Source organism: Halichoerus grypus, chromosome 1 (genome assembly GCF_964656455.1).
Source record: "Halichoerus grypus chromosome 1, mHalGry1.hap1.1, whole genome shotgun sequence".
Lineage (NCBI taxonomy): Eukaryota > Metazoa > Chordata > Mammalia > Carnivora > Phocidae > Halichoerus > Halichoerus grypus.
The window spans coordinates 34,284,466-34,308,411 of NC_135712.1; the positions used below are offsets into that span (position 1 = coordinate 34,284,466).

At 37.9% G+C, this 23,946-nt stretch overlaps 1 long non-coding RNA gene across 5 annotated transcripts in view; it reads right to left on the bottom strand.

Annotated features, from left to right (window-relative positions):
- LOC118528430 (uncharacterized) overlaps positions 1-6,856 on the bottom strand; it is a 68,400-nt gene extending 61,544 nt beyond the window's left edge. For 3 of the 5 annotated variants that reach the window (XR_013443112.1, XR_013443097.1, XR_013443096.1), the window contains exons 1-2: positions 6,370-6,856; positions 3,725-3,876 (exon numbers count right to left, since the gene is read on the bottom strand). This is a non-coding gene — a long non-coding RNA (uncharacterized LOC118528430). Of the gene's footprint in view, positions 1-3,468; positions 3,704-3,724; positions 3,877-6,369 lie in introns of those variants that run through there. The other 2 variants (XR_013443101.1, XR_013443107.1) reach the window with 2 other exon arrangements.
- Positions 6,857-23,946: the final 17,090 nt, after the last annotated feature.

The window sequence follows — 23,946 nt, forward strand, 5'->3', positions numbered from 1 at the left end:
CACGTGCGCGAAGCGGGGCAGAGAGAAGAACCCGGAAGAGCCCCGGGGAAGGACTGGGACTCTCTCGCTGGCTTGTTTGGCCATCTTAGGACACAGATTTTCCTTATCAATATGACGTATAGATGTTTTCCTGAAAAAAATTATAATGACCTCTCCTACAATTGAGGCAGGCCATTGAATACATACAGGTTTAAAATACATAAGATCTGCCCTGCAGGTCAAAGTGTTGGCCAATTATCTTGGAATAAGACTTCTTTCGGGCACCTGGGTGGCTCAGTTGTTAAGCGTCTGCCTTTGGCTCAGGCCATGATCACAGGATCCTGGGATCTAGGCCCACATTGGGTTCCCCCTGCTCTTTGGGGAGCCTGCTTCTCCCTCTCCCTCTGCCTGCCACTCCCCCTGCTTGTGCTCTCTCTCTCTGTCAAATAAATAAATAAATAATCTTAAAAAAAAAAAGACTTCTTTCATCTCTGAACTTACAGATTCAATAAACTGTTGTTAGTCTTCCTGTGCTCTGATACCAAAGTATAATTCATATAGATTAAGTGGGGAAGAAGAGTATGGGTTGTCCTATGGTCTGTGTATTTTGTAATTGGTCATGAAATTTTTCACATAATTTCTACCATGTAATGTCCAGTAGAAGATACAAGATAGTCCACTCGTCAGTGGCTCCAAAAAGGAAATAAAGTGTTGTAACTGAATATTTACATTGCTTGCCATCTCAAGTACAAAGAAATGAGACAAATCATCCCAGGAGCAGAGAACAGATGTTTGGAGAAACCTGAGGCTGTCTGAACACTGTCGTGAAGGGGGCCGGGGTGGGTGAGGTGTTGAGATGAGATTAGCAGCTATTTCCAGTTCTTGGAGCCCCGACCACCACAGGATTAGAATCTAATGTATAACATGGTGACACTACTTGATAACACTGCATTGTATAATTGACATTTGCTAAGAGAGTACACTTAAATTTTCTTACTAAAAAAAAAAAAAGATAAATATATAAGGTGATGGATGTGTTAATTTGATGAAGGGAGTTCTTTCACATTATATACATATATCAAATCATCACCTCATACACTTTAAATACCTTACAATTTTATCTGCCAATTATCCATCAATAAAAAATTTTTTTGAAAGAAAATAATGTGGACTGTATCTGAGTATTAAAGTTATCCAGGGGAGAAAAATGAAAGAACTTTGTTAGAAAAACTCTTCTGATACCTACCTCCTCAAGTTCTGAAGGTTTCACTCAATCTTAAAAAAATTAATTATTGGCGCCTGGGTGGTGTAGTCAGTTAAGCGTCTGACTCTTGGTTTCAGCTCAGGTCATGATCTCAGGGTGGTGAGATGGAGCCCCGTGTTGGCTCCACGTTCAGTGTGGAGTCTGAGTTTCTCTCTCCCTCTCTGCCAGCCTCCCCCCCATCCTGCTTTCTCTAAAATAAATAAAAAGGTCTTAAAAAAAAATTAAGTATTAATTAATCAGAACCAGACAAAAAGGGGGGGGGGGCTGACCTTAATCAAGAAGTTCCATAAAAAAACAACATGTATCAAAATAAATAGTGTGTGGTAGGCATTCAATAAATGTTTTTATGAAATAATAATGATAATAGACAATGTCTTTGAGGAACTTACTATGTGTTAAACACTTGGCTAAATACTTACTGATACTCATGTGGTTCCAGCTCTGAAACATGTATTTTACGACTCATTTGATGGCAACACCTGACCTGAACATCTATGCGGCTCTTTCTAGTCTTCATGTAGTGTGTATACCCATATGCTTTCCTACAGAGTTGTCAATATGTTTGACTACGTTACCCAAACTCTATCAGGGGGCATTGTGTAATACAAACTTTCTTTAAAAAATAGAAATTTCTTAATTCTAGGCTACATCTAGTCTCAAGGGTTTTAGACAAGGGCTGTAGACACTAAATCCTTCCAATCACCTTTAATTTAGCATTACTGTTATATTTATTTTGTTGTTGAGAAACTGAAGCACAGAGAGGTTAAGTAGTTTTTTTTTAAGGTCACACAGCTAGTTGGGAATTATCACCTCAATTTTGGCAGTTTGTCACCAAGACATATGGTTTCTATCCACTATTTTATACTACTTTGTGTTAGAAGCTTGGAGAAACATCAAGGCAAATGCTGAAAAGCAGGGACCCCAGAAATCAGGAGAACCACAGTCCCACAGAGGTCCAAAAGGTAACTGAGAATCTCTGCTTCCTCTTTCCCTTCACCAGAACACTCCGTTGGAACTGCAAGGGTCTGAACCAGCTGACTACCAGAGGCCCGTCTTCTTACTTTTCTCTGACAGGCAAACACATTTTGGGTCAAGGAGTGCTGTCAGTGTGGAATGCTCCTCATTGCCTATACATAATGTCACAATCTGTGGAGGCTGGTCTAGAGGTTACTAGGGAAAAGGAAGACAGAAACAGCTTGCATGAGGCTATTCATCTTGATAGCCTCTCGTTGAAAAAATGTCTTCCACTTGTTTTTCATATTTAGGAATATATTTAAAATAATGAAAAGGAAGAGGAGATGGGGAGATGGAAAACAACCCTTTCAGCAACAAAGGAAGGGGAAAGAGCCCTTTGCGAGGTACTTAGCTACCCATGAAAGGAGTCAGGACTGTAAACAGCCATGGAGGGCACACAAGGGGGAAGCTGGAAAAAAAAAAAAAAAAAAAGATGCTAATGGCCATAAGATAAATGAGTTTTCCAGAGAGTTCTGTGATATCACGGTATGGTATGTTATGGAGCTAGAAGGGGCTAAGATGAAATATCTGTACAAGTAAGGAAAGGATAATTGAGTCTGCTAGTCCCTGTGCTAAATGCTGGCCAAGTAGAATGGATTGCTTAATGCACCGTCTGGAGTGGTGACCAATTTATTCTGGGACACTCAGGCCCTGACTATGGAATTAGGAAGGCAAGTTCTTAAAACCAAACAAAGATGGTATTGAAGTACATAACAATTCATTTACCAGCATGTTTTTTTTTTTTAAGTCATGGTATTTGAAGATAACCCTTCGAGTATCCTGAGGACAGTGACGTATTGTGGTAGCCACACTGATCCACAGAAATGTAAAGCCATTTTGTCAAAATGAGATCAAAAGGTGATGTTAAAACAAGCTTGCTAACCTTGAGGTAATGTTGGAGTTAATTTATATGTGGACTTTGGGTAATTTGAATCAGAAACTGAAAAATAACTTCAAAAAGATTTAAACTCTCCTCCCCTTTACCCATATAAAATGCCCTTCTCCAAAGAACTCTGATGAGTTTCTAATAGCAAGTTCTTACAAGGCTGACAAATCAGCTAAATGGACTTTTTTAATCACTATAAAAATGAAGCATACTTGCAGAGATGGGAATGCCAATTATTTTATCTAAAATTTCTTTCAGAGAAATTACATTATAAACTATCAAAACCCAGCCTAGAACTGACTATAGAGAATCAATGTATCCATACCACTATTGAAAAGTCAAAAAGTATTCATTGTTTGACATCCAACCACATGTGCCACAAGTGTTAATAAGACAAACATGATATGGTTTCAGTGTTTTCAGATAAACTCGAAGTACTCATTTTACATCAGAGACATCTTGAAATATGTTGCAAGAAGAAACTGGATGTTTTCCTGCTCTGGAACAGAAGACAAGTGAAAAGTAGAGAAAAAAAAATTATGGAACGAGACTTCTTTTAAAAAGAAATACTTCAGGGGCACCTGGGTGGCTCAGTCGTTTAGCATCTGCCTTCGGCTCAGGTCGTGGTCCCGGGGTCCTGGGATCGAGCCCTGCATCCGGCTCCCTGCTCCGCGGGAAGCCTGCTTCTCCCTCTCCCACTCCCCCTGTTTGTGTTCCCTCTTGCTGTCTCTCTCTGTCAAAAAATAAATTAAAAATATTAAAAAAAGGGGCACCTGGGTGGCTCAGTCGTTAAGCATCTGCCTTCGGCTCAGGTCATGATCCCAGGGTCCTGGGATCGAGCCCCACGTCAGGCTCCCTGCTCCGTGGGAAGCCTGCTTCTCCCTCTCCCACTCCCCCTGCTTATATTCCCTCTCTTGCGGTCTCTCTGTGGCAAATAAAATCTTAAAAAAAAAAAAGAAAGAAAAACTTCAGCATGTTTATCTCATTTGACTCTTTGATATCCTCAAACTATAGTAATAGTCTCTTCTTTTGTCTGCTTAGCATGTATTTTCTCTTTTTCTGGAAATTAGCAACTCTATTTTTCTTTGCAAATTAATTCAGGTAAACCCAGCCCCAATCCATCCTGCTCGGAGGGATGGGAAGTAGCCTATCCCCAGTCAAACAGATTTACAATGAGTAGCTCAAGGACAGGCATGTGACTGTGGCGAAGTCAGGGAGTTAAGACCCAGACTTTTTTAGAAATAATTGGAAAGAGAAGCTGAGGGTCTCTGTATGGTGAGAGTCTGCCTGAGAATGAAATTAACACAGAGAACAAAAGAGCTAAGGGATGGATAGAAGTGGTGATTACGAAGAAGGGTGGGTATTGGGAAGAGACTGATGAAGGGCTGAGGGTACTCTTTAGATATATAAAGCTCTTCCTAAAGCGGACTCTCTTCTTCTGGATTTTTCTGTTATATAAACCAATAATAATCCTTCTTGTATTTATTATTATTTTAAGCAAGTTTATAATTGGGATTCTGTCACTTATAGTTTAAATATTTAAATGTACAGAAATTGAAATTGATATTTGCAGGGGGGTAAAGTGTAAACTTTTGAACTGACTGAGTCAAAGTGGAATAAGAGAAAGCTAGAATTTGTCAGGGAGATCATTGACATTACCTATTATGCAGTAACAAAGTATGGTTAAATTATCTCTTGCTATCTTTCAGGAGTTTGGTGATACACTGTAACTGGAATTTTAGGCTACTAGGTATAAAAATGTCAGGAAGACCACTAAATCTTTTACCCCATGCTCTTAAAGATAAAGCATATGACCAAATGTGGCATACCTGAAAGCAGGCGTGAGGGAAAAAAAAATATTGTTCTTATTTATTTGTTTGTTTGTTGTTATGAAATTACAGTAATCAAGACAGGCCAGTATTGGTAGAATGATAGACAAATAGGTAAATGGAAGAGAAAAGAAAATCCAGAAAAAGACTCTGACTTTTCACAAGGCACATCCAAGCAATTCATTGGGGAAATGGAAAGTCTTGTCAATAAATGGTCAGGGAAAATGGCATAGATGTATGAAAAAAATATTGCTTTTAAGCCCTATCTCATAATGGTAAAAAAATAAGTTGAGATGTTTATAGAACTAAAACATTAAGCCAAAACTGTAATATTTTTAGAAGAAAACAGAGACAAATATTTCTCAGGACCTCATGAAGAAAAAGACTTCTAATAAGAGATTTTTTTTAAAAAAAGCACTAACAAAAAAGGAAAAAAATAAAATGGACTTTATCTAAATTAAAAGTTTCTGCTTATTGGGGTGCCTGGGTGACTCAATAAGTTAAGCGTCTGCCTTCGGCTCAGGTCATGATCCCAGGGTCCTGGGATCAAGCCCCACATCGGGCTCCCTGCTCAGCAGGGAGTCTGCTTCTCCCTCTCCCTCTGCCTGCCGCTTCCCCTGCTTGTGCTCTCTCTCTCTTTCTGTCAAATAAATAAATTAAATCTTTAAAAAAAGTTTCTGCTCATTAAAATATACCATAAGAAAATGAAAGGCTAGAACAATATTTGTAATTCATATGTCTAACAAAGGATTTGAATGCAAAATATTTAGTCTTACAACTCAAAAGAAAAACAGTAACATTTAAAATGGGTAAAATATTGAAAGATACTTTACAAAAAACAAATCTAAGTGGCTAATAAGAACATAGAAAGATACTCTGTATCATTAATCATCAGGAAGATGTGAATTAAAACCACAATGAGCTACCACATCACCTCAATTAGAAACAAATTGAAGGAAATGATACCAAATGTTGGCAAGAATGTGCAGCCCCTCCAATACTCACATTGCTGGGGAGATGGTAAAAAGTAGCACCACTTTGGGAATATATTTGGCATTTCTTATAAAGCTAAACAACTTACCTATGTTAAAACAATTCCTTCTCTAGATATATACCAAAGACAAATGAAAAAGAATTTACACACCAAAACTCATACATGAGGGTTTAGAGCAGCTTTATTCAATTGTATGTCAAAACTAAAAAACAGTTCAACTATCCCTCAGCAGGAATTAAAAAACAATTTGTGTTGTAGTCATATACTGGAATGCTATTCAACAACAACAAAGGCAGCAATAATAATAACAACAACAAATTATAACAACTACTGACACATAAAACACAACGAATGATTCTCAAAATATGTTGAGCAAGAATAGCAGACACAAAAGGTTACCTACTTTATGTTTTCATTTCTGTGAAGTTCAAGAACAGTGTTGCAATGAAGCATACGCCCATAGCTCTTAGCTTAGCCCTAACCCTGCCCCTAATAACATCGCTTCCCTAATACTAGGCGCTACTATATCCAAGGTTTTTCTTCAGCCTTCCAAATTAAAATGTTCTTCCTGCGCCAGTTCCACTCACTCTCCCAGATTTCTTACCCTAGATAGGGTAAAGGAGAAAAGGAAACAGAAAGCTTTTTTTGATACATTCTAATTGACGAAAAGTTTTTCAGATGGGTGGCAATGAAGAGCCTTCACTCAGCCCTAAGTCGACATGGTTTTTTGAGGGGGCAGCAGATAAAGGCTGATACTCTTATTATTTCTGACCTAGATAAATTGGCAAGAGGGGAAGACTATGAGAAATCTAACCTATGGTGGTAAATTAAGAGCAGTGGTTGCGTATGTTGGGTAGAAATTAAGAGAACTGAAGATAACTTTTTGGGGTGATGGAAATGTTCCTGACCTTGACGGGGGTCTTGGATACATGGGTGCATACATTTTTAAAAAGTTCACTAAATTACATACCTAAGATCTTTGCATTGCCTTATATCTGTTTTCCTTCAGTGACAAAATGAAAATTGATGTGCTTAACAATGTTTTTTTTGTTTGTTTGTTTCTAACTGTGGAAAAAACAAAAAGATTTTAAGGCCATGGGTTGCTTTTGGGGCTAGTAATCTATGATGCCAGCAGATCAAGTAATCGAGTACTTATAGGACTGAAAAATTTGAATTTTGTGTGAATAATATAGTTAGCCCTGGCAAGAAGCAGGATATCAGATTGAAACCAGAATTCAAGTCCAGAACTTGAATTCTCATGCCCAGTCCTCTGTTTCCTTCTGCTAGAGGAGATGGTGGAGCACCATATTCACATTTGTGATGGAAAAGGGCTTTCAATCTAAGATTTATACTCAGCAAATTTGTTACTAAAGTGAATAGAATAGAAACATTTTCAGATGCAAAAGAACTCAAAGAATTTTACTATGTAGAGTTCTTAGGAAGCTATTGGAGGCTGTGTTTCAAGCAAACAAGGAAGTAGATGAAGAGGTAAGAGGGCCTCACTCTTAGGGACAAGGAATCCCACATAGGATCAAGGAAGGGATACTAGGAAGTCTCAGAATGGCCACCATGTACCACACGTGGAAGGTGTCCAGTCCTGACTGAGCAGGATGGAAGAGTACGGAAGAGGATTCTTCAAAAGTAAAAGGGGTGTGAAAGGTGTGTGTGTGTGTGTGTGTGTGTTTTGAGAGTAGCGGGGTGTGGGGGGAGAGTCTGGGTCACACACATATTTATGCAATATAGGCAACTGAGCAGGTTGGAGATCACCACAGACTCCCCAAGAAAATCTCTAATATGATCCCCAGAGAACCGGCCCATTTATACTGGTCACACAAAAGACTGTGTGAATTACACAGCCTGAATTGCAGTGGCTACATTACAGAAGTGCCAGTGACATAAGACCTTTGCCACTTCTACCCTAAGCACTTGACCCTTTCCAACTCCCCCTCCTCCCACAAGTATGGGGGCTGGGGCGAGAGCTGGAAGATGAGTGAAAGAGCAAAGCTATAACCCCTTCCCCCTGCACGTGTCCGAGCTTGGGGCAGGAGGAAAACCGAATCAGAGATGATGCTAAATGCTTATGTTGGAGTGGTTTGGACATAATATCCAAGAGTGGTCACAATTAACTTTCTCATACAAATGAAAATGACTAGAAGGTGATCTTACAGAGCAGGTTTAAACACAGTGATGGAGAAAAATGATGTTTTCCCTTGTTTTTACCCTCTTGAGTTCAGACTGTACAATAATCTACTTATAGCATCTGCTTCCTGCCTGTTATGATGATTAAAGGTTTAGCTTTCCATTTTTCTGTGATCACCACCTACATTTCATCCCTAGTCACCAAATGGACTTCTACTGCAGTGTTGGATTCATCTGTTGACATCATCATGACTATATAAGGATTGTTCATTGTGAATCCAAATAGACTACTAGGGTCACCTTTGTTACAAAAGCTTGCATTTTCCCTGAGTTATATCTTGTCTTAACTTTTCAAAACTTGATCAGAAAATCAACAACTATATTTTTAGCACAATAAAGATCCTTAACAATCTTTGGAAATGTGTGTGTATTTGCTAAAATACTAGGTATGCATCAAGTTACTTGTGTTCATTTGTATTGTTTGTTTGATTCTTCCTTCCTTCCTTCCTTCCTTCCTTCCTTCCTTCCTTCCTTCCTTCCTTCCTTCCTTCCTCCCTCCCTCCCTCCCTCCCCCCTTTCTTTCTTTCTTTCTTTCTGACTCTTTCTTTTTGAAATTAAGGTGTTTTGTATTCTGAGTACACTGTGGTTCAGTCCTAACATTTTGATTGTTTTTTGCTTATGCTTAACTTCTGGCCAATTGCATTGGTTTATTGAGTGAAATAGAGTGAGTCTTCTCACACAAGCTACACCATGTTTAAACAGTTCTGCATCTACCTATTTTCTGTGGCCATAAAAGCAATTAGATAGATGGAAAGATAGATAGATACAAATATATACAGCAATAAACATAAATATTTATTATATATGTGATGTGACTTGTGTAAAATTGAGATAAATTACTTCACAGTATTATTGTAAGGATTTACTGAAATAATTTATATAAAAAGTACTATCTGTGAAATAAGTGCTCAATAAATATTTTTTATTATTTTCAGGATAATGTATAAAGTCATTCTCTCATACCATAGCACATTGAGAAATATGGATACATTCCAACTATTTAAAAAGTACAGAGTACAATATTGAGGTTTAGAAGACATAATTTTTAGTCCTAACTTCTACAACCAGCTAGCTAACTTTGCGGTTTTTACTAAAATGTTCCACCTCTATGGGCCACAATTTCTTCAACTATCAGCTTAAAGGTCTAACATATCCTTTCTCTTTAAAGTCTACTTCAGCCTTTAGCTTCTATGATTTTCTAATTTTAATAGCCTTCCAACAGGGAAGATTTGTGAAATTGAAAAAACTAAAGGGGAAAATTAGAGGCAAGGAATAAGCTATGAAAATGCATTTTTCAGTAGCCATTCGTGCAATAGACTCAGGCAGAAGATATTAAGCAATAGTTTGAGGTTGTTACATTTAGCAAGAACTTACTGAACACTTCCCATTAGCGAGGCACTTTGTGAAGCACTGGGCTCAAGGCTGGGACACAAAAGGATTCCTGCAAATTTAGGGATTATATTGCAAATAACATTCTATATTTATTAAAAGTATATCTTTAAAGCTATGGGTACAGCACCTTATTTGTACAGCTATAGCATTTTTTTTTTTTTTTTTGGCAGAGAGAGAGAAGGTGGGGGGCTGTGCACGGCAGGGGAAGGGGCAGAGGGAGAAGGAGAATCTCAAGCGGAGTCCATGCCCAGTGCAGAGCCCATCATGAGGCTCGATCCCAGAACCCTGAGATCATGACCCTACCAACTGAGCCATCCAGGTGCCCCCAGCTATCCCACTTTATTTGTATAGCTCTAGCATCTTCAACTCAGACAGTTAGAGGACCTAAATGCTAAAGCCTAGAATGTGTTTTTCTCCCTTGTGACGTTTGGATGCAAGTCCATCTGTCATTGGCTGACTCTGCAGAGGCTGAGCAACCACTTTTGGAACACCGCCAGGTCCTGCTTCTGGGCGGATTTCTAACAGATGTCCTCCCCTTGTGAGTTCCCCCTCTTTACTTCAGCCGCCCTCCTTTGCGCTCACAAAAGGAGTCTCTTGGCCCCCGAATGCATCTGTGGAAAGCTATGTAGTTCAGTAGATGGGACAATCTAGATTAGGATTGCCTCTCTCCCCTGACATACAAGCACAAACTATCTCATTGCAGCTTACACACTCAGCTTCAAAGTTGCTTGCAAAGGGCCTGGCAATTTGGTAGATTTAACACAATGACATTCTAAACACAGACCACGGGACTGACATTAAGGCATTAAGATGTATAAAAGCTGTCACCATTAAAACACTTTACAAGTGGCCACGCCAAAAAAAATTTTACTTGGGATAAATAGTGTTCTAGTAAAGGGTCTGAAACATTCAGGAGTAAACCACATTTGCTCCCTTTGGAATTATACTGTGCCTGCAATCAGGATGCTGATTGGGACTGACATCAAATACACATTTTTAGGAAGTTCTCATTAATATCACCAGTGGTGGGCAAAAAGGTAAAATAACACATGTTTATTTCATAGGGCAATTAATTTTATCTGATAAATGCTGTGTTCTCACACAGCTTCTGTGCAATAAGTACAAAGCTAAATAAAAATGGAAATTATTTTTGCAAGCTTTCCTCCAACTTAAAAAAAAATGAAAGCAAGATGCCTTGGGACTTATTTTCGAGATACAGATTCTTGAAATTCTTTATTCTTTTATCACCTCTGTTGCCCAATGGGAAATCTGTACAACAGTCATCATATGTCTTTAATAATGAAGCAAACTACTGTAGCTCAAGTCTGTGGAGCAGCTACAAAACCCAATTGTGTGTAGGAAATGCCAGAAGAGTTTGTTTTACTAGAGCTATAAATTCAGCAACATTCAAGGGGTAGGCTCGTTTCAATCGAAGGCAGAAAGGCAAAACTGATGAAAACATTTTAAAGGATAATCCATATGGACTGAGTCTGAAGGAAATTTCCCATGAAGCAAATACCTTCCATATAAACCAGAGAGTTCTAGAATCCTCCCTTTACTTTTTTTGTTTAGAGGCTCAAACGCCACAGGACTTCACAAAACAATCAAAGTTTCATCCTTCTTGAAAAGGGAGAAGAAAAAGATATTTATTTTAAAAAGCTTCTGGGAAAATTTCTCCAAGTGAAATGTTTTCTCTTTGATCCAATTTACATCTGCATTTCAGATCAAAAACTGTAAAATTGGAGTTAGCAAATTAGATATTAAAGATTTTGCTTCTAATAACACTTTGTTACACCAGACAGCACATTCTATGCCTCAGCTGGAGCAAGAACAATGACTGAAGGCTGCTATTAAACAAAGTAGAAACATTAAAGATAACCATAAAAATAATTGTATTTAAAGCTTCGAGTAAACACTTTAGTCATCATTTCCATATGGTCTTCTTGGGGTTTCAAATTGGTGTCATATTAAATACTCTCCATTGAGAGCTAAACTCAATCCAAAGATGTTAATTCAAAGTATTGTAGATCTAAATGGTATTTAGGCCAATAGTTCATTTTTCTTTCAAAAATATTCATTCAGCTGAACAAAGCATAATTTAGTGAAAGAAAAGGAACATTTTTACTAGATGTTTTTGTGTGGGCGATCAGGACACTATGAAAAAAATGGCGCTAATAAGAGACCAGCTCTGTCATCAGCTGGGAACAGCTAACGAACCCCATTAAAACTTAGTGTGCATTCAGTAATTTGAAGGATCATATGACATCTTGACTAATGTGCCTTCTAGCTCAAGATTCATCACAGATCTAAAATTTACATGTCAGTTGGCAACAAGCCGACTTCAGGGCAAAATCCAAATTAACTCAGTGTAAATATTACTCAAAACAATCCCTTCAATTTTAAGAGCTTTAACAGAAAAATCCCTTGCACACACAAGTGAGCTCTTTATTTTGTAATTAGCAAATGGCAAGATTGTTTCTCCTGACTCCATCTGTCCTGAAGTCTTTAAAAAGCCCAAATGAAATAACTCAATGTCTTTGTTCCAGAACTTGGTATATTAGACAAATCCCTTACTAAAAACTCTGGACTTCTTTTTTAGACACAGCTCTAAAAGGCATGCCTATTTGACTTTCTAATCTAGAACAGGTTAAAAGCAGAAAATTAGGAGGGGGCATGACTGTATTGGAGGGATATCAAAGAGCAGCAAGAAATGACATCTGACACCCTGACAGAGAGGAACAAGTCAGAAGAACCGTAAAATACACAAAATAATTACAAAAAGTAAATTCCAAAAGGAAAAAAAAAAAGACCCAAGAACTTAAAAGGCATAGCATCTGGAGGCAAATGTCTCCTCAAATAGTTACTTTACCATGCACTGTGCAATTGATATGCACAACGATGACCCTGAGTCATCAAGAAAACATGAAATTATACATCCTGCCCCAGTAAGGCAGGAAGAATTTAACACATCATATGAATATTCCCATAAAAATACTTAGCTTATTAAAAAATAACAAAAAGAAGAAAGCTTGAGTATTCTGGGTAGACTCTCATGAAATAGCTCATTCCCAGTGATGTCAGACCTCTGAGACTTAAGCACATTAACACCAGAATCTAAGAATTTTAATATGACTGCCAGATGCTGACTGATAGCTCAGGTAATAAAACGTGAAACAGATAACTTATTTTTAACCTGAAAAGTATCCTACATAGATGTGGGATACATCTACATAGTCTACAGTCTTTGTGACTATGACTTTTAATGTCTCCAAAATATTTCTCTGAGTGAATAGTGAAAAATCTATTTTCCACTCCTCTTTGGTTGGTCATTTATGTTGTTTGTAATGATATTATAATTAAAGCTCCATGTCTCAAGATGTTCTGTAACATAAGTAACACAAGAAAAGATAAAAAATAACTTAAATCTGAAGGACACGCATTTGTTTAAATAGCTGTATATCCAAAAATAGGACAGACTCCCGTTCTCTTAATACAGTGGTTCTGATTTCATTTCTCTGTGACTCCTCAGCTGTGGGCTAGGGCCACTGGCCACAGAACCAGCTTCTTTCGTGTTTCCAAAACGCCTCCAGTAGTTCTAGCCTTCACAGGTCCACAAATCAAGATGGGTGGCAGGACAGAGATCATTCCCCCCCTCCTCCACGACTTCTCTCACATAAATACTCAGTAGACCTCTTTTCTCTCACTCCCAGGAAAATTCCCTCCAATGTCATGGTCATGAGTTAACATTAATCTTGGTACCTGAGACCTGTGGCCAGTAGAAGAAGGCCATTCACTGACTGACTGCAATCTGGGTCCTTGAACTAATCACTGGGAAATTTCCCTGAGAAAACCATCCTGACTGCAGAGGAGTCAACACCCATATGAAAATCGGGTTATTAAAAGGATGGGGGAAAAATGGAATGTTAGGTGGTAACAAACATTGACTGTTACATTAAAATGGACATTGTATGCAAAGAACTTTCTCTTGTCTTTGGATTTCTTCTTTAGTAGAGTTTATTATACACAATAAAAAATACTTTAATAATTTAAGTCTTTTTGGTCACAATGACTAGAACCCATTTGAATTTGTTTAAGCAAATGAGGAAATATTTTGGGTTATGTGAGATGCATTTTTTGTCTTGTTTTTCCAAAATAGTACCCTATCTCAGTCCTCAGGAAGATGTTTTGAAGGAAGCAGGCTTATTTGTTGTTTGCATGCTTGTACCTTCCTGGCAATAGAGACTGGTTGAAGAATGAGCACCTGATTCAAGCTCAGCCTGTCTTCATTCCCTATATCCCTGGCTAGACTGTGATTCATCCAGGGGATAGACACATGGGTCAAGCCAGATCAGGACATTTTCCCCAATAGCTTTGTAACTAGGGATTGTGGGAATCAGGGAAGGATGGTGGAAAACTGATTTCATTTCATCTTTCAAAACTGTATGTCCAGGGGCACCTGGGTGGCCCAGTGGTTAAGCATCTGCCTTCAGCTCAGGTCATGATCTCAGGGTCCTGGGATCCCCTGCTAGGGGCTCTGTACTCAGGGCAGAGTCTGCTGAGATTCTCTCTCCTTCTCCCTCTGTCCCTCCCACTCGTGCTCTCTCTCTCTCAATAAATAAATAAGTCATGTTTTTAAAGATTTATTTATTTTTAGAGAGGGGGAGGGGCAGAGGGAGAGAGAGAGAGAGAATCCCAAGCAGACTCCCTGCTGAGTGTGGAGCCTGATGTGGGGCTTGATCCCAGAACCCTGAGATCTTAACCTGAGCCAAAATCCAGAGCTGAACATTTAGCCAACTGAGCCACCCAGGCACCCCAATGTTCCCTATTTCTATCGTAATGATATCCCTTGAATAATGTCTTCCTTATCATCTTTAACAAGTGTCATTGAACAATTTTTTTTTCTTTAGCAACATCCAAACACCTAATTCTAATTGTGTCCAGCAGCATTGTAGCCCTTCCCATTTATTGTTGTAGGCAGTTTCCAGAAATTTTGTCTTTAGTTACTTCAATAGATATCTGCTACATATTGCCAATTTACTTTCCCAAAATGTTGTGACTTACAATGTATTTTGTCATAAATTGGAATGTGTCTGTTATCTAAAAGATCACATAAGGAGGGACGCCTGGGTGGCTCAGTCTGTTAAGCGGCTGTCTTCGGCTAGGTCATGATCTCAGGGTCCTGGGTTCCGGTCCCCATTGGGCTCCCTGCTCAGTGGGGAGCCTGCTTCTCCCTCTCCCTCTGCTTGTGCTCTCTGTCAAATAAATAAAATCTTTAAAAATAAATAAATAAATAAAAGATCACATAAGGAATACTTCTGAAATGCATATAGAATCACAGAAAAGTAGTAAAGGAAATCTGTTAAAGCGAAAGGAGCATAGTCTTCAGAATCAAGCAAAGCTGAATTCAAAAATCTGCTCCTCCTGCTTACTAACCACATAATTTTTGGGCAATTACTTGAGCTTTAATCACTTCAGTTAGAAGAAATGGCATATTAATGCCTAGCCAGTATCTGGTTAAAAACCCCAACATTTAATAAATATCTTTTTCATTTTTCAGGAAAGTAAAGATCTAGTCTATTCCTATATTAACCACCAAATTGATCTAGGGAATTCACATTACCTACATCTCTGTACATCATTGCCTTAATTTAACTGGGAAACTTAAAAATTTCTTTAAAATGTAACTTTTAATAATTGGTTTAATCTTGAGATTTATAAATATTGTTATATCTTAACCAAATTAAGTGTGAGTAATTTATATCTCTGGAGAAAGATGAGTATTTTCAAAATTATCACTTAGAGAATAAATAAATAATACTAGTCTCCATGGAATTTCTAACTTCTTGATGTTATTCCATTATTCTTTGAACCATTCATGAGGCTGACTTTATTTGACTGGTATCATCAAGCCAAGTCCAAGGTGACAAACTGCATGAGGTTTTGGTATTTCTGAGAAAGCCGTCTCCGATCTTTATATTCTCTGCTTCTTTTGGTAATACTTTGTTGCAATAAATTTGTGTCTTTGGGGATTTAAGGGTACATTTAGAAAAATAGAAAATCTACCTGTGTGAAATCACTGGCTTTGTGAAGTTCCCAATTATACACTCAAAATGTATACAATCAAATAAATTTTATGTGTTAATGAACTTTTATAATAAAATCATGAATCTGTATGATTTATCAGCATTCTTCTATCAATAGCTATTTTTTGTATATTTTTTTCAAGTTAATTTGCAAGCTAGATAAGAAATATTCATTAGTATATATTCTTGAAGTTTTGAATTATTTTTAAGGATTTAATGAATCATTTCAGTGAGTTCACTTTAATTCAAAGAGAATACTTTATTGCTTAGCCTTAAATTTTAAATTTATATGTATGCTCACTTCGGGGAAAGCACCTTAATTATTTAAAGCTTTCCTTAACATATGCAGATATAAAACAATAGTTTTTTGAAGGCTGAAATATTTTTACATCAGAAGAGACCAGAAAAAAAATGGATAAGAGTAGAAACACTGCTGTTTTTCATTTCCTTACATGCTTTGTCAGCTAAAGGTTACTTTTCAGGTCAAGAAAACTTGTACGTTAATCCCTTCTGATGAGAGAATCAAGGAACCATGTTGGGACTTTGGTTTTCTTAAGTAAAAGAATATTGTTATACTCAGAATGGTAGAGATGGGCAAATATAACGTTCCATTTAATTTAAAGTTTCTTTCTTATCTGTATATTTTGGTTGGGTATAAGCTTCAGTAATCCACAAATACACACACACACACACACAACCTGACACACATCCTTATATTTTTTTCTTTTATCTAAAATTTTGCTAAACGGGAGCAAAGCTTTCAAGTCCTAAATCCCTTTGTAATGCTTACACTGCCACACATAATCTGGAAAACGTCTAGGCACATTTAATCTAGGGGGAAAACGATCAGACATTGAACTAAAGTAGAGACACAAGGGGAAGCAACTTGAGAAGTAAAAGGTATTAGAGGAAATTGAAGGGGGCAGAGTGTGAGGGTTGATTTGCAGTAAAATGAGCAATTTGATTCCACTTTCACTTAATCTATATTATCCTCTAGGAAGGAACACACACGTGTATGCCCACGAACTTGCGGACACACAGGGCTCACTAGAATTAGAAAAACAGTCACTGGCAGGTTTTTTTTTTTTTTTTTTCTTCAGACAGTGGGCAGAGATTTTAAAAATAGAAAATACTTGTATTTTTTTTCTCTAGATGCATTCTTGAATATGAGGAATTCACTGAGATTAGCATTGTGGATATTCTCATGCTGTATCTCAAAGAGGTAAAGGGAGGTGGTAGATTTTGGCATAAATTCAGGATTGGAGATTTGCTTTTTGGTATCATGGGAGATCTGCAAGGGAGTTGAGAGTATAAGGTTGTTTTAAGTGTTTCTGGTAAAGGCAAAAACAGCTAACAGTCCTTGAGAAATTATTGGTATCAGGAATGTAGGTATGAGAGAGATCGAAGGAAGACAGATTGTGGTCATACCAAGGCATGTTGGATTTCAAAATTTCAGGGGAGGAACAGCAGCTCCTCATGTCAGATCTTGGCAAAAGGAAGCAATGACTAAAGTATCAATATTTCAAAAATGTCTTGATGGCAACAGATAATTGAAGAATGACAGCTTTCAAGAGGGGTAGAGTGTGGCATGAAATTCAGAGGAAGAAGGGATCCTGCACAAGGGTAGAAGAATAAATGTTGGCAAATTGCAATGCTTTATATCGTAATGAAAAAAGAATTGATCCCTGTTTGGCAGTCATGCAGGGCCTTCTGTAAAACATAATGGGTATGCATTCCCTTGGCTGAGAGCGGTATCTGGTGAGGCCACTTCCCTGTTATTTGCTAGCCTCCTACATACTGGGTTGACATTGATACATTACCTTTTAATGAATAAATTCATTGAATAGTCAAGGTGGCAGAGCTGGGTAAACACACTGAACATTTTATTACTCATTAGAGATATTTGGTCATTTGTAAGGTTGGCATATTGCTGACTGTGTTTTCACTTCCATTTTCTTCAACTAAGTCATAACACTCAATTGTTTTTTTCCTTAAAATATCTCTTCTGTTTATACATTCCTCTCCATTCCCTTTTCTCAGCAGTCATTCAGAGTTGGAAACCTGTAACTATTTTCTCCAACTGTCACCTCTTTCCCCTTTCAATCATTTTAATGCATCAGTCTGATTACTCTTTGCAGGGGAGTGATGTCATTAACTAATTGCACTACTCAAAAAGATACACAAAATTGATTCTCCACTGCATACAGTATTCAGTTCTTTTAAGTCCTTTACAGGGTGTCACCTTCAGCCTTGTTCCCCACCGTGCCCCACCAAGCATGATCTATTCCCCTCGGGCTGATGCTCTCTCTGTCCTCTCACATACAATGTTCATGCTCACATCTGTGACTTTGCTAGTGTTGCTTCATCTGCTTCAACTGACCTTGCTTTTCTCATTGACAAGTCCAAATTCTGCCCTGCTCTGTGGCCAAATTAGAATCCAGTTTCAAGAAAAAAATTTTTTTTAATATTCCAGCCTAACATAACTTCTCCCTTCTCTCAATTTTACACATATAGCCATTCTCTTATTTTGTATCTCCAAATAGATTTTGAGCCACTTGAAGGAAAGTGTCATATACTTCTTGTCCTCACCAAAGTGCCCAGGAACATGATATTGGTGGTCTAGGGTGAATCACACCCAGCTGTCATTGTGCCCTCCATATGCCATTAGAAGCACAAGAAATTTCTTGAATGATTGCCTTGACAGTTTTTAAAGGATTTCATCAAATGTTGGCTGCTTAGTATAATACTTTTTATGTCGCTCAGTTCTTCTTCATATCAGAATTTGTCCAAAGTACTGCTAAACTCAGCTCATAATGAAGTCACCACTAAATTATCGAGGCCAAAGCACAAATGGACTTTGATTATAGGTGGAAGTTAACTTTCAAAGAGCAAGCTTTGACTATTCAATTCTTAAGTTTCCATTAAAAGACACCCTGTGACCTCAGCCTCAAGCCCTGGGAGAGTCAATTGAATTTGTACTTCATAACCTAGGAAGGCCAGATGCTAGTCTGCTCAGTTCTGTGGCAGAAAGATATTCAGAAGCATCTGAAGGTCAATCACGAGGAAAAACTCAAGCTCAAGAAAAGAAATAAAAAAAATGAATAATTTAAAGTGATGCATAACACACCATTTCGTTGCAGTTAATTCTATTTTCCACCTCTTTACTGTAAGACAGTGCAAACATAAGAAATTCTAATTCTTTTCATACCCCGGAAAACATTTTTACGAAGAATTAAGTGTGAAAGTGACTCAGTTTCAAAAGTAATGAAATTATTCCTATACCTCAAATTTGTATTGTAGAAAATCCAGACAAACTAAATTTCTCCATTCAGGTCAGAAAACAATGTATTTCAGAGTAGAAAACAACCCTGCATAAATATTATGTGGCTTTTGTCCTGGTTGTTGCTACTGTTTTCCTCCATTGTCTTCAGGGGGTTAAAGTCATCTGAGTAAACATTCTTGTTGCCTCACCTGCAAAATGAGAGAGCTAAATCCAATCAGCCCTCCTAGTTTGTGCCACTGCAAAATGAGAATGATTATCATCTCAGTATTATCAGAGTCAGTGACCTGCATTACACGAGCCTTTTGTAGGCAAAATATTGAGGGAATAAATAATACAGTTAGGTGAAAATTCTCTCTTCTATTGGAAAAACTCTTTGTTCACACAAAAATTAATTGAGCATATTCTCTTGTCACTGTGCAATACATTGCATTGTGAGTTGAGAAAGGAAGGAAGGAAGGAAGGAAGGAAGGAAGGAAGGAAGGAAGGAAGGAAGGAAGGAAGACATAGCATATTAGGAATTGAGCTTCAAGGTTTCATAATACAGAGGTCCCTGACTTACAATGGTTCAACTTACAATTTTGCGACTTTATGATGGTGTGAAAGCAATACACATTCAGTAGAAATCTTGATTTTGATCCCCCAGGCTAGCAATATGTGGTCTGATCCTCTCTCATGACTCTGGGCAAGGGCAGCGAGCCACAGCTACCTGCCAGCCAGGGGATCATGAGGGTAAACAACCGAGACACTTACAACTGTTCTGCTTTTCACTTTCAGGAGGGTATTCAATACATTACATGAGGTATTCAACACTTTATTATAAAACAAACAGGCTTTGTGTTAGATGATTTTGCCCCAACTGTAGGTTAATGGAAGTGTTCTGAGCACACTGAAGGTAGGCTAGGCTAAGCTATGATGTTGGGGAGGTTAGATGTATTAAATGCATTTTTGACTTAGAATATTTTCACCTTACAATGGGTTTATCAGGACATAACCCCATTGTAAGCTGGGGAAGATCTGTAATATGGTTAAGGAAACAAGACACAAATACATGAAGTGCTCATAGCAATGAACTACAACACTTAAAAAAAGAGACATCACTAGGAAATGTTAAATGCTATGAGTTTGGGGAAATCCGTGGTTCAGGAAATCAAATTCATTTCAGCTGTTGTATTGAAAACCACGACATCCCATATGCTAGATGCTTTTCCTACATTATTTTCTTTAAGGAAATTCAAAGTGGGTTTTGAGCAAGAAGACTTTGGCACAAGATGCGGATGGAAGTCTGATGGGACAGCTGAAGCGTGCACAGGTTAGCAGGAACAAAGAGAAGGCTGGAAGTAGGGGCATATGGAAATCAATCTACTGGTGTACACAGAAGTTTAAATACCTGCATCCCTTCATAGCTGCCAAATTACTGTCTTCCCGAGACCCCTTCACCAGCTCATCGTCAAAGGTTTAAAGATACTTTTTTGCGGGGGTTTCAAAAGCATTGTATAGTGAGTATTCTTTCCTTGCGACTTAACTCAGCACATCATAAGCAATTGCCACATTAAAAGCATTTTTTAACCAAACTTTTGAGAGTTGCGAACTGCTATGCATCCCAGTGGTGAACTCGAAAAAGGTTTGGAGCATACTCTTGCACATATTCATGTATAGATTTCTTTCTTCTTTCTTTCTTTCTTTCTTTCTTTCTTTCTTTCTTTCTTTCTTTCTTTCTTCTTTCTTTCTTTCTTTCTTTCTTTCTTTCTTTCCTTTCTTTCTTCTTTCTTTTTCTTTCTTTCTTCTTTCTTTCTTTGACAGAGGGAGCAAGAGAGCACAAGCAGGGGGAGTAGGAGAAGGGGAGGGAGAAGCAGGCTCCCCCCTGAGCAGGGAGCATGATGTGGGGCTCGATCCCAGGACCCTGGGATCATGACCTGAGCCGAAGGCAGACGCTTAACCATCTGAGCCACCCAGGCACCCCTGTATAGATTTATTTCTTAGCCATTTCTTGTTTATGCTCAGTCTCTTGGTCAGCTGCCTCAGCATGCGTATCTTTTCTTCTCCCACTGACCCCTCGGTGTGCTATGGTCAAATTTCTTCATTCATAGGCCAAAGACCTTTTGGGAACAGAGTAGTTAAATCCAAAAAATTATCATTATAACTTTGGCAATTATGCAGAGTTCTCAGGTTGATTGTGACTTTATTTACACCTTTCTTGAGTTTATCGGTGTTCCAGCTTTTGATCTTTAATACATGTACTTCGAATATAAGTTAAGTTCTTTGATTAATTACCATGTAGGACATGAGTCTATATGTAAAAGAATTTCTCTTTCTTCTCATTAGCTCAAAGCTTCATCCCAGTTAGGTTATCTCTTGTAATCAAATATTTTCTTCTATCCAGGTGGTTCAAAGCAAGAATGGCAAATTCATTGATAGAACTGAAGTGTGCACATCTACACCAAACTCACAATACAAAGAGATATGACTCATCCCCAGTTCATGGTTTATCAAAACACCATACCCAAATGAAAATAATTATGTGGAAGGAAAGATACTTGTAACTTTGTTTCTTCCAGCTCATGTACCAAAAGACACAAAGCTATTGGATTTTCTTAAAAACAAACAAAAAAGGGCAAAATCTCCCTTTTCACACAATAATGTTTTTTTTTTTAGATTTTATTTATTTATTTGACAGAGAGAGAGAGAGAGAGAGAGAGTGTGGGAACACAAGCAGGGGGGAGTGGGAGAGGGAGAAACAGGCTTCCCGCTGAGCAGGGAGCCCGATGTGGGGCTCGATCCCAGGACCCTGGGATCATGACCCAAGCCGAAGGCAGACGCTTAACAACTGAGCCACCCAGGCACCCCAAGTTTTTTTTTTTTTTAAGCTCTGAGAAAATCTATTTGATAGAAAAGAAACAAAAATGAAGTTACATTGCATAATGTCGGAAATGAATCCCATACAAAAAAGCTTCCCAAGAAAAAAGCAGAAGATCCAACAGTCCAACATATTCTCTGAAAAAGAGATAAACACATGCAGGGCTTGAACAGGCACCCTAGAGTTGTATGAATATAATTATGTATTTGAACTTGAAGATAAAGTATTTGACATTGGCGAACATTCACTTTCCTTGGCTACATGATTTTGCCTTTCCTGGATTCATTATGTCTCTTGGAATGCTGCCATCTACCAATCTCTTGGTTTGTTATTTTCTACATACTAAATATGTGTGAGGTCTTGGAAAGATCTGCATTCAGCAATTTTATCTCCTAACTTCACTTACCACCTCTTTGTGGATGGCATTTGAATTTATATCTCTGGTTCCTAAATCTCCTGAAATAGGGATTGAAATTTTAATAGCCTGTTGGATACTTCCACAGTGATTAACTTCAGGATCTAAAACTTAAGAGGTTCAAAATCAATATCCTCATTTTTCCTCAACTTCTCCACCACTTGTTTCTATGTCACTTATTTGTGTTAACATTTTTCTTCTTTAAATTTTTAAAGTTATCATTGATGTTTTATTTTCCTCTCAATTGTTACTCCCCCCACCATTACAGGACTCTAACTGAACACCAAGCCAGATAATCCTCCCTTAGCAAGGTTCCAGTATATAAGAATTTTGGTCATCATGTTTTAGTTATATAATACCTGTTCCAAATAAGTTTCAAATTTCAGTTACCATGGCATATTAACTGTACAATTGCATAAAGTCTGAACTTTCTGATAGCTCTTCAGCCTATAAACCGTTATGTAACATCTCTACATCATGATTAGGGGCCAGTAACATTACTTCTTTCAAAGGATGTTGATTATTGGTCACTGTGCGTCTGGTTTTCCATTCATGCACAAATTACATGTGGTTGTGTTGACTCCTGTCTCCCATGATAAACCCATGGGCTATTTTACAAAAACAGATAGTTGAAAAAGGGAATTGGCCAGCAAAGATGAAAGTACAGTAAAGAAATGGTAAGTGATAATGATGGAAAGAAAATTAGAATCAAATGTAAATGATGTTATAGAAAAACATCACTGACTGGGAATGTTGCTACCACCAACATTCGAGAGACTCTAGATATGCAGCTAGATAGTCACTAGTCTACTGCACGTGGCTTATTGACATAAATGAGGCAGGTGGCTGTGATGAAAAGGATAAAGGTGTCCCAGAGGAAGTGATGCTGGCAAAACAACAACAACAACAACAACAAAAACCCTACATTCAAGGAATTCTCCGAGATATTTCATGACACTGAAAGTTCAAAGTATAAAATGTTGGCAGCTAATCTAAACCTAGAAAGGAGTACAATTCACCCAGGCATAGAAAAGATGTTCTCTCCATACAGTAAGTTATATGACAAAAAGGCAAAGCACTGTTCAAACTACTCTTGATATGTTTTATACAGAAAAATCAAACACACTCATCATCAGTGTTTCAAATGTTTAAAATTACTGTGGGCTAAATAAATTAGTTTTGCTATTTTTTTTCACTTCCCTTTACATTTATAACCTAGAGTAAGAGAGGTTTTAATGCTTTGACAAACATTTTGAAAGGCTGTAAAACAATTATAATTTTTTTCCTCTTGATTATGAGGTCCTTTTGCATAGTTTCAGCTTGTACAGTCATCTTTATGATTCCTCATTAGTGTGCGAACCAAGGACTGGGGATACTATCGATTCAGTTCCATCAGTTTTCGCATGTGTCCCGTGCTGTATTTTGGTATGTTTGCTCAGGAACTTCCTTACCCTTCTCGGAGAAGGGCAGCCGCAGAGGGCACAAGGAGAGTTTTGCCAGGGGCTTCTAGGCTTTCTCCTGAGGATTACCTACTTCAGTGCTGTAGGCAGCTGCAATAATCAGCAGTAGCTTCTAGCGGTATCTGGGCATCCTCCTGAGAGTCACTGACTTTGGAGTTGCAGAGAGCCAAGTTTATTAGTAGTGGCTTTTCTGTAAGTCTTCTATTTCTGGAATTTCTGAAAGCCAGAAGTAATCTTTCTTACCTTTGCTTTACTAGCCCTTTCATATTCTTAAAATAAATCACTTTGTATTTG